General features: G+C 37.4%; 1 non-coding gene across 1 annotated transcript; it reads left to right on the top strand.

Moving 5' to 3' along the window:
• The first annotated feature begins 8,636 nt into the window (after positions 1-8,636).
• On the top strand, positions 8,637-8,743 carry LOC148213122 (small nucleolar RNA R71). Its single transcript, XR_015793045.1, has one exon. It is a non-coding gene; the product is annotated as a small nucleolar RNA R71 (small nucleolar RNA).
• The last annotated feature ends 8,339 nt before the right edge of the window (positions 8,744-17,082 follow it).

Raw genomic sequence — 17,082 nt, 5'->3', positions numbered from 1 at the left:
ACCCTAGCTTCACCTCTAAATGAATTGGTAAAGAAAAATGTTCCTTTTGTTTGGGGTACATCCCAAGAGCATGCTTTTAATGTTTTAAAGGATAAGTTGTGCAATGCTCCTCTACTTGCTTTACCGAACTTTGATTTGACTTTTGAAATTGAATGTGATGCAAGTGGGATTGGAATTGGGGCTGTACTAATGCAAAACCATAAGCCACTAATGTTCTTTAGTGAAAAGTTGAGTGGTGCTTCTTTGCGGTACCCAACTTATGACAAAGAACTTTATGCTTTGGTACGAGCTTTGCACACTTGGCAGCATTATCTTTGGCCAAAGGAGTTCGTCATTCATACGGATCATGAGAGCCTAAAGCACTTGAGAGGGCAAAGCAAACTGAATCGCAGACATGCCAAGTGGTTGGAGTTTATAGAGACATTTCCATATGTGATTAAGTATAAACAAGGTAAGGAGAACATTGTTGCAGATGCTTTATCACGAAGGTATGCTCTCTTTAATACTTTGAATGCTAAGATTTTAGGATTTGAACATCTCAAGTCCTTGTATCTAGATGATGTGTTCTTTGCTCCTTTTGTTGAATCGTGTGAAAAAGGACTTGTTGTTGATGATTACATGTTGTTTGAAGGATTTTTGTTTCGAAAAGCAAAACTTTGCATTCCATCTTGTTCAATTCGTGAATTGCTTGTAAAGGAAGCTCATGGGGGTGGTTTAATGGCTCATTTTGGTGTTTCTAAAACTTATGATATGCTTGCTGAACATTTTTATTGGCCTAAGATGAAGCATGATGTGCATAAAGTGTGTAAGCATTGTATTGCATGCAAACAAGCTAAGTCTAGGTTACAACCACATGGTTTATATTCACCTTTGCCTGTTCCTACTACTCCTTGGGTTGATATTTCTATGGATTTTGTCCTTGGTTTACCAAGAACTCGGAAGGGTAGGGATAGTATATTTGATAAGCGCCAAGGTTGCTCGGGTTTACAAAGCTAGAGGTCCTTCTAGGATCCTTGCAAACATTCACAAAAACGACTAACTTACCGAATGATTCCAACCAAGAGTAAGGTTAGAAGATGAATCACTCTTAGATCGGACTTAGAATCTACGATAGACACTCCTAGATCCTAAGACGACTCACTCCAGAATTAGCTTGATCGAGACTAATCCAATGAATCGGTTTAACATCAAACCTAAAGCAAGATTTGAAAGAAGCAACACCAAAAGTGTTAAGGAACAAAAGTTCTTGAATTTCAATATGTTTTAATCTTAAGTTATCCATAACAAGAGCATTACAAGCCTTTAAATAGGCCAAATGGTCGTTCAACATAAGAACACCAAAAGTTTTTCAAAATACTACTTAATGCAAATTGTAGAAAATAAGACATGCAAATTAAAACTTGATTGCACATCATTCTAGACACTTAAATGCGGATCAGAAAACGTAGTCATGCTTCAAATGGTCTTATCTATGTGCTGTAGGAGGCGCTTCACATTTGGATATGGTTTGACAACTTTTGACTTCACAAACTCCAAAGAGGTGCAATCTGCAAAGGCACCTGTTCACGAATCTACACACTTTTTTTGTCCTCCGTGCCATCTCTCAAAATAGACAACTTTTCCCGTGCCATCTTTGCTCCATTCTCTTCTTGACTCATTGAAGTAACATTATGAATAAATTCGGGCTCAAAACTCTTTGTTGGTTCTTGTGCATTAACAAGCTTTTGAAGGTGCAGTGTGAAAGCCTCTTGAATCTTCCTTGCCTTTCTTGTAATAATTGCTCCTTTGATATATGTAATTGGTCACAAATGGATTCGTATCAATATTTGTAGTGGTTGATAGGTTTAGCAAGATGGCGCATTTCATACGATGCCATAAAACTGATGATGCTAAATTGATTGCTGATTTGTTTTTTAGGGAAGTTGTTCGTTTGCATGGCATTCCTAGAACTATTGTTAGTGATCGCGATGTAAAATTTTTAAGTCATTTTTGGCGTGTGTTATGGGGAAAGTTGGGAACCAAACTTGTTTATTCTACTACTTGTCATCCCCAAACTGATGGACAAACTGAGGTAGTAAATAGGACAATGGTTACCATGCTTCGAGCAATCATAGATAAAAATCTTAAAACTTGGGAGGATTGTTTGCCATTAATTGAATTTGCATATAATAGGGTTGTCCATAGTACTACTAAATGCACACCGTTTGAAATTGTATATGGTTTCAATCCTATCTCCCCACTTGATTTGTTGCCTATGCCTCCTAATGAATTTGTGAGTTATGATGCTAGCACAAAGGTTGATCTTGTCCATAGGCTACATAAAGAAGTTAAGGAAAGGATTGAGAAGCAAAACACTAAGGTTGCTTCCCGCATCAATAAAGGACGCAAGCTCCTTGTTTTCCAGCCAGGGGATTGGGTTTGGGTACATTTTCGAAAGGAACGGTTTCCAACTCAACGAAGGTCTAAGTTGCTACCACGAGGCCATGGTCCTTTTCAAGTCCTTGAACGGATCAATGATAATGCTTATAAGATTGATTTGCCAGGTAAGTATGGAGTGAGTGCTACCTTTAATGTTTCTGATTTGTCTCCTTTTGATGTAGTTGATGACTTCGATTCGAGGACGAATCCTTCTGAAGATGGGGAGGATGATATGAACCAAGGAGCTACCGTTGTTATGCCTCATGGACCGATTACAAGATCGAGAGCTAGGAAACTTCAACAAGCTTTGCTACTTCGTGTCCAAGCGTTCTTGAACTCGACAAGAGAAATAAAGGAAGATGTGCAAGAAGTTAGAACTATGCACTTCAATTTGGTGCAAGTTATGCATTTTTAAGTGTTTTTATGGCAAGTTAAAGTCCACTTGGTCAAGGTCAAAGTCAACTCCATCAAGACAAGTCAAAGTCAACTCATTCAATTCAAAAACCAAGTCAAACACTCACATCCCTCATTATGGACGGGATTGCAATTATTTTGGTTGGCTTTCCATGTTCTTAACCTTTTCATTTGCTTGTCTTTTCATTTCTCGTAAGTTATGTCTTTTCATTTACAAGTCTTTTCATTTCTTGTAAGTTACAAGTCTTTTCATTTGCTTAAGACTTTTCATATGGCTTGTTAGGATGGCTATATATAGCCTTGAGATGTCTTGTTGTAACACAATTTGAAGTTGAATGAAAAGTGAGTTTTCTCATTAGCTTGGTTGAGAGATTTATCTCCCATTTCTTGTGCAATTTCTTGTGTCTTTAGAATTTGCATGTTAGGATCATTCAAGCGGTGTTGATCATACCTCTTGTGGAGTGATTCGAATCACGAGTTTAGAAACAAGTTTTCTCTACTCTTGATATTGATCATCAAGGTAATCCGTTCTAAAACTTTTCCTTGGGTTGATTCCATACTTGTTTTCGGGGTTTTTGGGATTGAGTTCTATGGGTCTTGTTCGTTAGCAAGGTTCTTAGATCCAACTCTCAAGGGTTTCTTAACATCTTTCTTTCAAAAAAATTTTCTTGCATATGACTCTTTTATTGCTTGCATTTTCTTTCTTGACTCTTTTTCCAAAACATAAAATGCATTTTCTTTCTTAAAACAAAAAGACACACACCGTCCCCCCCAAACGTAAGGGAAACAATGTCCTCACTCGGGAAAGAAATTTTGAGAGATGCAAAATTTTGGCACAAAAAGGACAAGGTGATATGAATCTCCTACATATTCAAATCAAATACAAGTCAACTCAAGCTTCATTCAAGACAAAGGCATCAATTATGGATCTCAAGTTCATGCTACATTAAATGAAGCTTCATTTGATCCTTTATGGTTACAAAACTCTTGATTTGCTGATTTAATCTTTAATTTTCGGATTTATGGTGTATTTTTAAGTATTTTCAGTTTTTAAGACTTTTCATTTACTTTTTAGGTTACAATTAGTTAATGGTTGTTTATGCCATTGATGAACTTAAGTGTTCCAACCCTTCAAATGCCCATATGTTACTTTGGGTCTGTTTTGGAGGCAATATATAGCCATGTATGTCATGTTATAGAAGATAGAATTGATATGTAATGAAATGAAATGAGCCTTTGAGCCTTTCTTTTAGCCAAGAGCTAATGTATTTTGCAATCTAGTGATAGCTTGCATGTTTAGGATCATTCAAGTGAGACTTGATCTATCTTGCTTGTGGAGTGATTCGGATCTCAAACAAGGAGCGAGTTTTCTTGCCTTGAGATATTTGATCATCAAGGTAATCCGATTTTTACTTTCCTTGGGTTGATTCCTTAATCGGTTTCGGGGTTTTTGGGATTGTGTTCTATGGGTCTTGTTCGTTAACAAGGTTCTTAGATCCAACTCTCAAGGATTTCTTATCATTTGCTATCAAATCACAAGGACTTCCAAAGTAATGAAAAAGTTAAGGTTTCAAAACAAAAAGAAGCAGAACACAGTTTTATAACCAAAACAAAACCAATGGAAAATGACTTATGGCTTGATCGTAAAACTAGGAAATCTAACTTATTCATGCCCTTAAGAATCCTCATCGAGAAGATACAAAAACACAGAACAAAGGAAAGCATTTCATTAAAAAGATGAACATGTTGAGAGTTTAGAAAAGATGTATTGAAGAAGCTAAAGACAATCTAGTAGTTAGAACAAGGAAGCATGCAAGTTTGAACTTTAAACATATGCAAAAACACAACATATATACCTTCCTAACAACACAACATCCCAACAACTAACCTAAAACTAAAACTAAGCTAAAAAACCTATCATGCAAACTAAAACAACAAAACAACAACCTACACCACCTAATATGCAAACTAATCTAAGCAACCTAAACTAAACAACCTAACATACAAAATCAAGATCCATATATCAAAACAAAAAGAGGGAGATACTCCCCTATTCATCATCGAAAGATTCATCGTTGGTGAAATCGGTAGGAAAACGGGAAGAATATGGTAAATCGGCCGCAAGCTCATCGGGGAATGAAGGTGCTTCATCACCGTATATCTTCTTGAGGAAAGCACATGTGGCACGTTGAGTAACCAAAAAGAAGCTCGTACTTGTACCTAAGCTCATCATACTGCTCCCTAGTCACTACCCCTCGGGTTTCGGGATCCGCAGTGGTAATGGGAGAATCTTCCTCTCGAACAATGGAATATCCCCAAACTCTTCTTAGGGATGTGAACGGCTTCTTGGGCATCACAACATTGGCATCATCGGCCTCCACTCCCACCTGCAAGCATAACTCGGTTATTAGTCTAGGAAAAACAAGAGAACCTACCATTTTCTCGAAGCAACTCTGTATCTCGTTTCTTATGAGTTCCCCAAAGTTGAACTCAATGCCCTTCATGAGAATGTACACCATCATCGCCCTATTGCGCTTAATGGAGGAATCGTGAGAAGTGGGGATCAACCAATTCTTCACCACATACATCCAAACTGTCGCTTGCTCATTAATGTCAAGGGGCTTTAAGGAAAGCTTCCCGTGGTTGAGACAGTCCATGTCTTATGTGGTCTACAAATAAGCCTACGCGCCTCCTCCAGTTGCTCGTCAGATGGATACACCAAAATTTCATTACCTATAGCATTAAAAACATCCAACAAACCATAGTGAGTATTAATAATGGAAGGCAAGAATTTTACCACTTTACCCCGTACTCTCACTACATCCCCTCGGTTTGGGTTGATGGCAGTGTAAAACTCTTTCACCAAGGCCTCGGATACACGCGTAGTTGGGGCAAACAACGACTCCCAACCATTATCCACAAGCCTTCTCCTAACATATTCCGGCATCGGCTCTTGGGTCTCATCAAAACCTCTCTCAAGGAGGATATCACGTGTTGTGAAGGTGAGCCTCCTCACCTCCAAGCTCACCTTTTTTACTCTTGATGGTGTTTGTTCGGTAGAATCGATCTCCTCTTTATTGGTCTCCTCAAATGGCTCTTCTGCCCCTCTTTGCACCCTAGCCCTCTTGGCTTTTTCAGAGGACCAGCCTTGGCTTTTTTTTTTTGGGCAGCCAAACGTGCTATAGCGGCACGGGTCCTAGGCCTAGAAATTGCGCTGGCAATTTCTACCACTTTTTTTTTCTTTTGTGTTTTCTTTACCACTTTGGTCAAACTCACCTCCTCATCTGAAGTCTCTGCAGTAGCAACAAAGTTTGGGTCAGAAACATTCAAACTTGACAAAGAAAGGGTCTTACCTCGTGAAGAAGAGGAAGATGATTCCTCTATGGCCTCACTAGGGACATCCACAGGACCGGATGTTCCTACTTGCTCTTTTGCAGGGGGCTCCTCATCAACTTGCTGAGATTCGTGCACCGGAGTTTGTACTTTCACTTCATATTGACAGATATCGTCATTTTCTTCTTCGTCCTCAAACTCATCACCATGCACTTCTTGGGGTAATTCTCCAAGATCTTCATCCTTTCCATCAACATTCAATTGTCCTTGTGCTACCCCACTGTTTCCATCATCCTCTAATGGATCCTCTCCCCTTACTTCATTCAACGCCACCAAAATTTTGGCAATTTTCGACGTTGTCCTTTCCGGTTCTAAATCATCAAAAACTAGGGGCTTTTTAATCAAGATAGGATCTGGGAAAGATGGAGACAAAATACCTTGTAGAGTGGCCGGTGGAGTTGCATCCATAATTGCGCTAGGCGCAATTTGGCATTGAATTTCGACCGTGGCCGAATCTAAGTGCGCCAAGGGCTCCGTGTCGTGTTCTGGGTCTCCACTAACCTGTTCTTGACCTTCAACATGCACAGCAATAGTAGTGGAGAGAAAAGGAGGGATAGACAGTTCTAAAGACCCGGAAACGGGGTTATCTTGAGAAATATTCATCCTACGACATATACTCATGCTATTTAACTCAAGTTGAATCTCTTCACTCACTTTCTTTGAGTTTTCCATGAATTCTTGCCATTTTATGTTTAATTCCTCAATTTTCGCATAAAACCTCTCGTTCTTTTTATACCTAATTTCGTTATTTTTACTGAACATCTCCGCTCTCTCTTGAAGTCTAGTTATTTCTTCATCTAAAACAGCACCTGTTTCCTCTAAAGATTGATTTTTTCGAAGATAGACTTTACTAACACCTCTTAATTTCTTCTCACTAGAACCTTCTTTATTAACCCTAGCATCATGAGATTCCATATTGATTTTTTCAGAATTTGTACCACCTATGGATAGATTTCTCCTAGGGTTCATTCTTATAGCTTCCTCATATTTTCTTCTATGTTCCCTAAGATCAAAAACTAACTTTTCATGAGAAATCCTAGGAGGTTCAAGAGGAATCATACCCGGTTTGGTTGGTGGAGGCAACAAACACTCTCTTCTTTTCCTTCTCTTTGTCGTGCGGCTTGGAGGAAGATGAACCTTCCATGGTTCTTGAGTTTGCTTCACGATCGACAATGAAAATCCCTCCAATAAACCCTAAAGGTGTTGAAAAAGAGAGAGATGAGAGAGACTTTGAGATTCTTTGAGATTTCTTGAGAGAATATTTGAAAACAAGTGAGAAAATTTTGGTAAAAATCGTGAATGGGGTGTTTTCAAATACTAGGGCTTTTTGTTTTATGTTTTAAAACCTATTAAAGATATAATTGGGTTTAAAATTGGGCCTCCTTTTGATTGAAAAACAACCCAAAGTTCATTTAAACATAACCCACATAAAGCCCACGAAAGCCCTAATCCATAACTCAACAATCGAATTTTTTCTCTTAAATTGCGCCTGGCGCAATTTTGACGAGGGTCGGATCTTGATCCTACAAAATTCAAATGCAAAAACAAAAATTAGATTTGGAATCTACACAAAAAAACCTTAAAGAAAATGTAAAAATTTAGCAAAAAGAAGACAAAAAATATTTTACATAAAAACGCCCCCCCCCCCCCCCCCAAACTGTCCGAGGGACTATTTCCACTGTTTTCTCATGGGTCTTTCAGTATTACAGAGATTTTACCACTGTCAATATACTCGTCATAATAGTTCTTGACCCGATGTCCATTTACCTTAAAGATATTACCTTTAGAACCCTTTAAATCCACCGCTCCATGTGGATAGACATGTTCAACTACGAATGTGCTCGACCATCTAGACTTAAGCTTACCTGGAAACAACTTTAATCCAGAGTTAAAAAGCAAAACTAAGTTTCCAGATTCTAAATTCTTGTCCATTATCTTTTTATCATGTCACTTCTTAGTTTGTTCTTTATACATCTTGGCATTCTCATAAGAAAACTGACGAAATTCATCCAACTCATGTAACTGGACAGTTCTCATACAAGTGGTTATCACCACAATAGACACAAGATATATTTGAAATTTGTAAAACATGAGAGGGTTCAGGTATCGCCAAAATTGTGGTTTTGGTTTCCTTCTCCATTGTCAACTGCTTTAACATTTGGTTCATAGCCGCCATTTGGGCTTGCATTGAAGCTATTGTGTCTAACTCAAAGACTCCGGCTGATACTTGCTTCTTTGGTAATGACCTTCCTATTTCGCCTTGGTCATTAATGTTTGTCATCTTATTCAAGATATCAACGATCTCATTTACCGACTTCTCTAACAAGGAGCCATTGGCTGCAGTGTTCAACATCATCCTTGATGAACGATCCAATCCTCTATAGAATTGTTCAATCTGCACACATGCAGGCAATCCATGGCTCGGACATCTTCTAAGTAACTCCTTAAAACACTCCCAAGCTTCTTGAACTGCTTCATTCTCCTTCTGTCTAAAAGACACAATGTCCTCTCGAAGGTCTGCGTTCCTGGTCAAATTATGGTACTTTGCCAAAAATTTCTCCGTTAGTTCCGCCCATGTGTTGATAGAATTTGGTTCTAACGCGTTTAGCCAAGTCCTTGCACCATTCTTGAGAGAAAAATGAAACATTTTTAATCTTAGTGCATCCTCAGAGACACGAGGAAGTTGAAATGCATTAGCTATTTCAATAAAGGATTTGAGATGGGAGTAAGGATCTTCGTTGGTCAATCCTCCGAACTGGCCCATCGTCTGTAACATCTGGAACATGACTGGCTTGAGCTCAAACTGTGTGGCTTGGGGTAAAGGATTATTTATTCCTGAATTTAGGTTGTTGAATGTATGAGTGACATAATTTCGCATGGCTACATCTCGATTATCTGCTAGAAGGATCGGATTAGGAATTTCTCCTGCTCGGTTTGCTGCTCCTTCACCTGCCATATCTTCATTCACAGGTGGATTTTGTGGCGGTGGAGGATTTTGTGGATTTCTATTCATCTCGGTGGTCTCTTCTTCAATTTCTACTTCTTTCTCTTTTTGATTTTCACGATCTTTTCTGATACGAATCCATTTGTGACCAATTACATATATCAAAGGAGCAATTATTACAAGAAAGGCAAGGAAGATTCAAGAGGCTTTCACACTGCACCTTCAAAAGCTTGTTAATGCACAAGAATCAACAAAGAGTTTTGAGCCCGAATTTATTCATAATGTTACTTCAATGAGTCAAGAAGAGAATGGAGCAAAGATGGCACGGGAAAAGTTGTCTATTTTGAGAGATGGCACGGAGGACAAAAAAAGTGTGCAGATTCGTGAACAGGTGCCTTTGCAGATTGCACCTCTTTGGAGTTTGTGAAGTCAAAAGTTGTCAAACCATATCCAAATGTGAAGCGCCTCCTGCAGCACATAGATAAGACCATTTGAAGCATGACTACGTTTTCTGATCCGCATTTAAGTGTCTAGAATGATGTGCAATCAAGTTTTAATTTGCATGTCTTATTTTCTACAATTTGCATTAAGTAGTATTTTGAAAAACTTTTGGTGTTCTTATGTTGAACGACCATTTGGCCTATTTAAAGGCTTGTAATGCTCTTGTTATGGATAACTTAAGATTAAAACATATTGAAATTCAAGAACTTTTGTTCCTTAACACTTTTGGTGTTGCTTCTTTCAAATCTTGCTTTAGGTTTGATGTTAAACCGATTCATTGGATTAGTCTCGATCAAGCTAATTCTGGAGTGAGTCGTCTTAGGATCTAGGAGTGACCATCGTAGATTCTAAGTCCGATCTAAGAGTGATTCATCTTCTAACCTTACTCTTGGTTGGAATCATTCGGTAAGTTAGTCGTTTTTGTGAATGTTTGCAAGGATCCTAGAAGGACCTCTAGCTTTGTAAACCCGAGCAACCTTGGCGCTTATCATTTGGTATCAGAGAATTGGTCGACATCCTTTGGCCGGTTCTAGAGGTGAAATATCTTTACTTTATTTAATTTTATTTTTCTGTTATTTTCCTTTTTCGAAAGTAGTTTCTTACAAAGTGTAACAAGACATAACTTGTCTTGAAATTCTTGTATTTTGCTCTCGGATCATTAGCAAAGAAAAAAAAATTAGAAGCAAAAGAAAAAAAGGGAAAAAAAAACAGAAGCAAAAGAAAGAAAAAAACAGTAGCAAAAAGAAACAAAAACAGTAGCAAAAAGAAAGAAAACCGTAGAAAAAAAAAGCATTCGAAGATCCGAGGCACACGAAAGGTTCTTTTCATTATGTTGTGTTTTGTTTAAATTATCAAGTTGTTTATCCTAAGATTGAGTTTCTGTAGTCTTAGTTTGTGAGAGTTGATCATTGAATTAGTTATATCAAGCTTTAGGCAAGATTGCACCAAAATTTAAGCCAACCCTTACATCTTTGACCTAGTACCAAAAGCCTACCCTTGAGTGATAAACACGAGTGTCCTTGAGTGAAATCTTGGTGAGAAGAGTGGTAAGGTCCTTATTATCATTATTATTGTTTCTAACAAAATGGCACAGGATGGAGTACTACAAGTACCGCAGGATTCTAACATGGTGATTCTTCAAGCAATTCAAGGAATGATGGAAATGATGAGGGAAGATAGGCAGGAAAGAAGGGTGCAACAACGAAGAGAAGAACGAGTCTTACAGGAAGATGAAGGTATGTTTGACTTCGATGTACAAAAAGAACAAGTTGGGAGTAGAGGAAGGAATAACTTTGCCAACATTATGCAACCGAGGAGATGGGAAAGAGTAAATGAAAAGAGAGATGGCGGAGCTAAACTCAAAATTCCACCATTTAGTGGAACGGCGGACCCCGATGCTTACTTGCAATGGGAAAGGAAGATAGAACGTGTATTTCATTGCTCTACATATAGTGAAAATAAGAAGATGAGACTTGTCATTGCCGAATTCATTAATCATGCTAATGAATGGTATCAACATCTCAAATCCGAGAAAAGAAGGAAAGATGAGGATCAAATAGAAACTTGGGAAAAACTCAAAGAAGCCATGAGAATGAGGTATGTTCCCAAACATTATAAAAATGATTTGAAAACTAAACTGCAAGCTTTGAGGCAGGGAACAAAAAGTGTTGATGAGTATTATCAAGAGATGGTGATTTTAATGGAAAAAGCACACATTCGAGAAGAAGAGGAAGAAACCACGCTAGATTCCTTGGAGGTTTGAATCTGGAAATTGTTCATCATATTGATAGAAATCCACCACCTTACTTGGAAGATATGTATCACCATGCTATCAAAATTGAAGATCAATTGAGGAAAGAAGAGGAGCATTCCAAATGGAATGAATTCATGCAACCAAAAGGGAAGTTTGGTGCTGTCAAAAGAGTGAAAGCCGAGAGCTCCAATGCCAAAAACAATGAAGTTCCAAAGGAGGTAAGGGAGAAGACTAATTCTCTTACATGTTGGAAGTGCAAAGGGTTTGGACGCATGAGCAAAGAATGTGTCAATAAAGAAGTCATGGTGATAAGAAATGGTGTTGTTGATTCAAATGATGCTTGTGAGAAATATGATGCAAAATTTGAGGAAGATTCTAAAGCACATGTTGATGAATTTATTGAACAAGATCGCAAAGATTCTGATTTTGATAAAAGTGAGTTCAAAGAAAAGAGAGAAAGAGAAGAGTTAAGAGAAAGGAATTCAAAGGAGAAAGAAGAGGAAAATAGCAAGATCCAATCCATTTGTCAATATAAGTCAAATCTTATAGCATTGTTGCATAAGAACCCTTACTATCAAGCTCACATATTTTATCCTAGTCTTTCTACTTTTCTAGGATTTTTGCAGGAAGTTCCAACTTTTCAATTCAAGCATGATCGAATACAAGAAACAAAGGAAGCTATAAAGGAGCCAAGAAGAGTTATCCTATCATCTTCTCATGATCTTGAGATTGTCTTACAAGGTAAGTATAAAATATATCTTGATTTTAAAGATACTAACTTGCTTCCTTATTGTGTAGGTAACCATGGACATAAGAAACCTAAAGTGAAAGGCATTGTGGAAAACTACTTATCCAAGAATTTGTATAAAGAATTCTATGGTCGAGAAAGCAGAATGTTATGTTGGAGAATGCAAATGCAAAGTACCAAGTGGAGGAAAAATAAATCCGAGCACAATTTCAACAAACCAAGTGATTGGGTTTGGAAGCACTTTTGGAAGGAACGAAGAATTTGTCCAAGTCCAAACATAAGAAGACTAAGAAGGATGATATTACATGAAGACTTCAAGATTGCACTTCAAGGAAGTCAAAAAGTGGTGTTAACTCAAAGAAGGCAAACAAGAAAGGGCCACATAAATTTTCAAGAAGAAAGAAGTGACATGTCCAACGAAGAAAATCATAAATCTTCAAGCTCCAATATACAACTCACAAGGTAAGGAACAAGTTGTTAAGGCTTATCATTGGACTAACTTGATTCGTTTTGATGAAGGAAATGAAAACCTTGATTTGAGGACAAATCCTTTTAAAGAAAGGGGGGATGATACGAATCCATTTGTGACCAATTACATATATCAAAGGAGCAATTATTACAAGAAAGGCAAGGAAGATTCAAGAGGCTTTCACACTGCACCTTCAAAAGCTTGTTAATGCACAAGAACCAACAAAGAGTTTTGAGCCCGAATTTATTCATAATGTTACTTCAATGAGTCAAGAAGAGAATGGAGCAAAGATGGCACGGGAAAAGTTGTCTATTTTGAGAGATGGCACGGAGGACAAAAAAAGTTTGCAGATTCGTGAACAGGTGCCTTTGCAGATTGCACCTCTTTGGAGTTTGTGAAGTCAAAAGTTGTCAAACCATATCCAAATGTGAAGCGCCTCCTACAGCACATAGATAAGACCATTTGAAGCATGACTACGTTTTCTGATCCGCATTTAAGTGTCTAGAATGATGTGCAATCAAGTTTTAATTTGCATGTCTTATTTTCTACAATTTGCATTAAGTAGTATTTTGAAAAACTTTTGGTGTTCTTATGTTGAACGACCATTTGGCCTATTTAAAGGCTTGTAATGCTCTTGTTATGGATAACTTAAGATTAAAACATATTGAAATTCAAGAACTTTTGTTCCTTAACACTTTTGGTGTTGCTTCTTTCAAATCTTGCTTTAGGTTTGATGTTAAACCGATTCATTGGATTAGTCTCGATCAAGCTAATTCTGGAGTGAGTCGTCTTAGGATCTAGGAGTGACCATCGTAGATTCTAAGTCCGATCTAAGAGTGATTCATCTTCTAACCTTACTCTTGGTTGGAATCATTCGGTAAGTTAGTCGTTTTTGTGAATGTTTGCAAGGATCCTAGAAGGACCTCTAGCTTTGTAAACCCGAGCAACCTTGGCGCTTATCATTTTCTCAACCTCTGCTCACGCCTTATCCTTTTTTAAGAGTTCTTTTAATCTCTTGATCAAAGGTCAACCAACCAGACCCTGTGCTCATACAAAACTCCTTTAAATGTTAGATATAACAATTAAGACCAATGATAGAGGTATGCAACAATCACACAATGAAACAATTCACTTGATAAGAATATGATTTGAAAACTTAAGTCCCCGACAACGGCACCAAAAACTTGTTGGAACTTTCTCTACCTTTAAAAAGATTAGAGACTTGTGCAAGCGCACATAGTCACAAGTAATACTCGGAAGTAATCCAAGGTCGAATCCTCAAGAACTTGTTGCTTTTCAAAATCAACTGCAGTGAAATTGTTCAATATGCAATTGTGATTTAGGAAGAAAATGTGATGAAATGTTGTCGTTTGGGGTTTTAACTAACAAGAAATTTAATGAAACTCAACCTCCTTGTCTCCTACCTTAGGTTTGATGTAAAACCTGGAAAACACACTATGTTGGGAAAATGCACCAGGCGCAATTCCTGACTTTTCTTGGGATTTGAGTTCTACTCTTTCACTACCGTTTTTGGTTGTTGCAGAGGCTAGGGTAATCTACAATCATATTCCTATGTGTGATTACAATCCTAGATAATATCTACCAACTCATTTGCATTATGGAACAGAACAAAATGAACAAAGAACGGAAGTAAGAACTCGAATTAAAAGCACTACGAAAGATAAAAGCATGAAAAACGAAGAAATGAACAACTAGAACATGAACATAAACCTTAAAAACGTGTTCTACAACTAGAGAGCATCTAAAAAAAAAGATGAAATGAAGCTTGGAAGGGATGATTTGCTGAGGGATGGATAGCTTCCTTTTATAGCACCATAGGTGAGTTGAAACTCCCCTCCATTTTAGGTGGAAAAGGATTGAGATTTACCTAACCACCTCACTTGGACTTGGACTCACGGTTTTGAACATGTGAGAAATGTCCTCATTGCCCTTCATTAATCAAAACGTGCGTTTTGACAAATTGCAAAAAACAGAATTCTGTTATTTTCTTCCAACTTTGACCGCATTTATCTCATATTTTTCCTAAAGTACCATAGTTTGACTTTTATGCATAAATAATCTATGTATGTTCTACTTTAAGAATATATGGTCATTTTTGGCAAATAATAATGGGAAATGGGTCAAAAATGTGGTTAAACAGGGCTACCGACAGATGTTTCTACAGTAAAAAGTCAACCCTAACACCTACACTTGTAAAAGTATTAGCGAACCTGCTATATCCAGGGCATCAGCTCGACTAGCCCGACAGAGTTCTTGATATAACCATGCGAGGCATGCACTACCCCATGAATATCGTCCAGCTTCCTCAAAATTAGTCAGCTTCCTCAAAATACTACTTAATGCAAATTGTAGAAAATAAGACATGCAAATTAAAACTTGATTGCACATCATTCTAGACACTTAAATGCGGATCAGAAAACGTAGTCATGCTTCAAATGGTCTTATCTATGTGCTGTAGGAGGCGCTTCACATTTGGATATGGTTTGACAACTTTTGACTTCACAAACTCCAAAGAGGTGCAATCTGCAAAGGCACCGTTCACGAATCTGCACACTTTTTTTGTCCTCCGTGCCATCTCTCAAAATAGACAACTTTTCCCGTGCCATCTTTGCTCCATTCTCTTCTTGACTCATTGAAGTAACATTATGAATAAATTCGGGCTCAAAACTCTTTGTTGGTTCTTGTGCATTAACAAGCTTTTGAAGGTGCAGTGTGAAAGCCTCTTGAATCTTCCTTGCCTTTCTTGTAATAATTGCTCCTTTGATATATGTAATTGGTCACAAATGGATTCGTATCATCATCAATCTGGATTAATGGTCTACAATGTTTGAATCCTTTAATTGCACAACCAAATGACCAAAACACTAGCCCAAAAATAAGATTTCCAGGTTTATTCCAAGGTATCAAGTACTCGAGTGTCGACATTATAATGCACCAAAGCATTCAACCAGTATGGGAGCTCTTCATACGATTTTTCCCAATCTCCAAAAACTTTAATTAGTACTTTTCGTTTAGCTTGCCACATACGTTTGTAGTTCACACAATATCCAAAATCTTTTTTTATGACTTCTTGTAATGAAGCTACAGACGTACTAGGATCACGTCGTACAATATTCTGAATTTCATTGCACATAAAATTTGAGTTCAATTGTGAGTTATCCTGTGTAAGCTCGGCATATAAGCACGAATGAATCTTCTCAAGTACACTGATTTCAAACATCCCATGAGATTTATGTCGACGAGCGCGAAGTCTCCACTTGCAACCATCATTCCACTATTTGGATTTTACATACCACATATCTTGATTCGATTCCATTACAACAAATTGATAATGTTGTGCAATACAATATTTCTTGATAGCAAGTTGTAGTTCTTCTTTGATCCTAAATTTTGACCTATACGTATGTTATCCACATTCATTTCTAGAGATATCGACCCTTCTTCCAACTTTGAACCTTCTTCACATATAGAGTCTACAATCTCAAAATATATTTCAGTAAACATCGGTGAAGGTGGTTCCTCATTTGGGAGTGGGTGATTCAAATTTAGTAGAAGGTTCACACACAATTTAGTTCCAAACAATTCATCCACTCCCACCTCAATATCAGAAGCGGATCCATTTCAAGGTTCAAGTATCACAATTTCATCACAATATAATGACATAATTGTACAATATTTATAACTATGTTAACGAATTATTTAAAAAAAAACATATAACAATATTCATAACATATAACATAAATCTAAAAAAGTTAATCATAATCCAATGTTAATCAATCTATGTCTAAATTAAATAATTGATGACAAAAAATATATATACAAACAAAGAACGACATACAAACAAAATAAAATTAATAAAAAACAAAGACATATACATACAAACAAACAAAAAAAATTAATAAACAAAAACACATATACAAACAAAACAAAATTAATAAAAAAAATACATATACAAACAAACAAACTTAATAAAAAAACATTTACAAACAAAATCAACTTAATAATAAAAAAGAAAAAAAATATACGATCGACGTACGGTCATGGTGGCGGCAGAACTAGAGCTCCAGCGGCGGAGGAGGTGGCGGGTGAGGAGCTCGCCAAGTTGGCTGTGACTTGCGTCAGAAGGTGGCTGCAACTTCCTTCTAGACGTGGCTACACGTGGAGCCACGTCAAAGCGAAGTCGTAGCCGTCGACTGCAACTTCAGTGAAATCGCGTCGTTGGCTGTGACTTCAGTGAAATCGTAGGCGACGGTCTGCGATTTCGCTCAAGTTGCAGCCAATTGCTACTATTTACCTACCCTACTTTTAGAATACGCTTCAATCCTACTCTACATTTGTCATTTGTTTTTAAAAAGTAATTATTAAAAAAGAATCCCGTCAAAATGCAAATTGTTTCTTAGAAAATCCCGACAAAATAGATA

Source organism: Momordica charantia (assembly GCF_013281855.1).
Source record: "Momordica charantia cultivar OHB3-1 chromosome 1 unlocalized genomic scaffold, Mcharantia_2.0 BLBB01000001.1, whole genome shotgun sequence".
NCBI lineage: Eukaryota > Viridiplantae > Streptophyta > Magnoliopsida > Cucurbitales > Cucurbitaceae > Momordica > Momordica charantia.
The sequence above is the reverse complement of the archived record's forward strand: the minus strand, read 5'-3'. Positions and strand labels throughout refer to the sequence as shown.